The sequence below is a fragment of the Nematolebias whitei genome, chromosome 1, assembly GCF_014905685.2.
Source record: "Nematolebias whitei isolate Nwh7 chromosome 1, NemWhi1, whole genome shotgun sequence".
Taxonomy (NCBI): Eukaryota; Metazoa; Chordata; class Actinopteri; order Cyprinodontiformes; family Rivulidae; genus Nematolebias; species Nematolebias whitei.
The window spans coordinates 69,123,747-69,127,581 of NC_056498.1; positions in this window are offsets into that span (position 1 = coordinate 69,123,747).

The window sequence follows — 3,835 nt, forward strand, 5'->3', positions numbered from 1 at the left end:
GGGGGGGTTGATCTGTCTGAAACCCATGACCAACTCCTTAATCTTTTTCACATTGATATGAAGGTTGTTCCTCCTGCACCAGATCTCCAGGTGTTCCACCTCCTCCCTGTAGCTGGACTCATCATTGTTTGTGATGCATTCCACCACCGCTGTATTGTCTGGAAACTTTACAATATGACAGCCTGGATGGGCAGGTGCACAGTCATATGTGAGCAGAGTGTACAGGAGGGGGCTCAACACAGCCCTGAGGGGAGCCAGTGCTGAGGGTTATGATGGATGGTAGTAGAAGCAGTTGTGGATCCTCACAGACTGTGATCTGTTTGTTAAAAAGTCCAGGACCCAGTTGCATAGAGAGGGGCTAAGTCCCAGTGTGAGTAGTTTGTCCATCAGGATCTGGGGAATCATAATGTTGAAGGCAGATGTGAAGTTCACAAAGAGCATACGGATGTTATCCTTCTGCTCCAGATGGGAGAGAGCAGTGTGGACCACGGGGGAGATGGCGTCCACACTGTTGATTGATTCTTGCAGTATGCATACTGGTGAGGGTCCTCGCTCATGTTGATGGTAGTTTTGATGTGGGCCATGACCACTCTTTAGAAGCAGTTACTGGGGTGAGTGCTACTGACCAGTAGTCATTCAGACCAGTTGCTGCAGAGCTTTTAGGAACTGGGATGATGGTGGTGGTCTTCATGCAGGTGAGAACTGTTGCCAGGTGAGGGAGGAGTTAAAGATGGCGGCCAGCAACCCGCAGAGCTGATCGGCACAGTCTTTCAGTACTCTCCTCAGGATGTTGTGAGCCGGTTGCTTTGTGAGGATTAATGCTCCTGAAGGACTTTATATATATATATATATATATATATATATATATATATATATATATATTCTATTATCGCGGGGCTTCAGGGTACGGATCCCCCACTATAAACGAAGGACTACTGTATACTGTATTTTTTTAATACTTTATATTTTGCAATTTTTGGGTGTAACTGGGATCTTGAGTACACACTTTTGTTCCATTTCATGTGCCATATGTGATGTGAATGACAACAAAGTCTCCTTGAACCTTGAACCTTCTAGGTCAGGTGTGATACTTCACCTCAAGAGGAGGAGTTCAAGTATTTGAGTGTTGTTCATGCAAGATGGTAAAATCAAGTGTGAGAAGGACCAACAGATAGGAGCCTCGTCTGCACTAATGAAGGCATTTCACCACTTTGGCTGAGTAAAGATGAATCAAAATGCAAAACGTTTGTTTGCCTACTTTCCAACTGTAAACTGTGGTCATGAGGTATGAATTGTAACCACAGAAATTAAATCCTGGATACAAGTGATTAAAATGAGCTAGATACAGTATATGAGTTGTGCATACAGTGATCTTAGAAGGTCCATCATCCACAAGTAGATTGGAGAAGAGCTGCTGCTTTATCTCATCAAAAAGATGCAGCTTACCATGTTTGACACATAACACTGGGAGGAAACCCAGTCACAGACACATAATTTGCTGGAGAAATGATGTATCCTTTCTGGCCTGGGAATTCCTTTACATCACTGATCAACACGTAAGTGTTCTGATAAAAGAGAGAGACCATCCAACAAAAAGGCCAGTGATGAGGAAGAACTTGATGACGGGTAAATCTAATGTATGGATTCTGTAGCATTAATGTATGCAACTGCTGTCACATTGAATCAGAGATTATTACCAAAGATTGTTACACTTGTGAGTGTGTGTCAGTCTGTTTTCTCATGTGAAACTGTATGTGTGTATGAGGGAGAGGCTGAGTGCAGCATGTTACTGCATGTACATTTACAGTACATCACTAAAAAGAGTCGACATGTTACACAGCAGTAGAGGCTTTAAACCCTGCAGCATTAAACAGAGAGAGAGACTCTCAGCTTGACTTCGTCCCTATATGCATGATAAGACCTCTGGGACCCCCTAAATACACAAATGCCCACATGCACAATCGTTTCAGCCCTGATAGCACACAGCATCTTCCTCTGGTGTGTGTGTGAGTGTGTGTGTGTTGGAGAGAACACTGCGACCTAAAAACCCAGCTCACTGAGAACGACAGCACACTGAACAGAAGGTTCATCCAAGTGTAAACACGCATACACATGTATTACGGGGACGCGCTCCCTTGAACACACACACTCATGCGTGAGCACACACACACTATGGACACATCAGATGTGAACAATTTAATGCAAATCAACACTTGATTTAAAATACAAACAAAAACAAGCACACAGTCCTCACACTGTTAACGTGTGAATTACTGCTCTTATTTCTACCTTTACAAATATTTGTTTGTTCTTGGCATCGTCTGATTAAAACTAAATGGTCTTTTTGACAACCAGGCAAACTTTGTCTGTGGAGGAGAATCAGGATGTGGTTGAAGGCTTATCCACCTGTCTGTCCATCATCCACACATACATCATTTGTTTTCTGCTTATCCATATATGGATCGTGGAGGCAACAAGTCCACGAGGGAAACACAAACATCGCTCTCTATAATCCCATTTTCCAGCTCCTCCTGGGAGATCCCCATGTATCACCAAAGAGATAAATAATATACTGTATATAATCCAGCTAACAAGTTTTGGGTCTGCTCCTGGTTCTCCTCCTATAGGACATGCTTAGAAAACGTCCAGAAGTTAAAAGATAACTCTCAATCAGATGCCTGAACGACCACAGCTAACTTCTGTTGAGGACAGTTGTGGAGCAGCTCTACTTCAAGCTAACAGTAGATGATGAGCTACTAATCTTATTTCTAAAGTTGAGGCCAGCCAGATTACAGTTTGTTTTTTGGATTCCTTTTCTTTGTGCCTTCTTTCCTGAAACAGGAAAAGAAGAAGAGCACAGTCTTCAAGATGTCCAGCCAGTGGTAATTTAGCCTCTTTTAGGAGTGCTTAAGCACCCATAAATTTTAACTTAGCACCTCTGAAAAATGAAGAAACCATTATTATGATTTTGTAAGGAAACTTAGTTCTCAAACCTTAGATTCACCAAAATATTGAATAAATGTGGAATAAATGTGGAATAAATGATGACATTCTTAAAGAGGCCAGTAAATATATTTTTTTTTTTGCACAAGTCAGATCCTCAACGCATCTGTTAATCAATCCAGTAGGCTCGTCAGTAACTGACCAATCAGTTATCACAATTTGTCCCGAAGTAAATGCCCCTTACCTGCAGAGCTGCAGCCTTTTCCTCTGACAACACTGAATTTTATTTATTTATTTTTTTTTGCATTACAAACACTTCGCAGTCACAGAGATTTTGTGAAAAATCACGGAGGGGGGGAAATGGTTAAACGTTGTCAGTGGAGAACATGTAATTCAGACACGTGTTACCCTGAGCATTTAGGGTAGAATACAGTTTATTGCATTTCCAAAACCAAAACGGAGTCTGTAAAATGTTAGCTGGATAAAGGCTGGCGGCTGACCTCATGAGCAGCTAAATACAGCAGTGATAAACAGGAAGTACCACATGTTCATCTGTACAACGGTAACTGCACGTAAATCCTCCATTTTCTGTCAAAATTGCATTGCATGTTAAATAGTTGAATTATAAGTTAATGCTTAAAGCTAGTTGTGCTTTGTTATAGAACTCTAAATTGTCCCTAGGTGTGAGTGAGAGAGTGAATGGTTGTTTGTCTCATTTATCTATGTGTGTCCCTGTGATGGACTGGAGACCTGTCCAGGGTGTACCCCGCCCCCCGCACAGTGATTGCTGGACATGGACACCGGCGACCCCCGTGACCCAAAATGGAAGAAGCGGATAAAAGATAATGGATGGATGGATGGATGGATGGATGGATGGATGGATGGATGGATG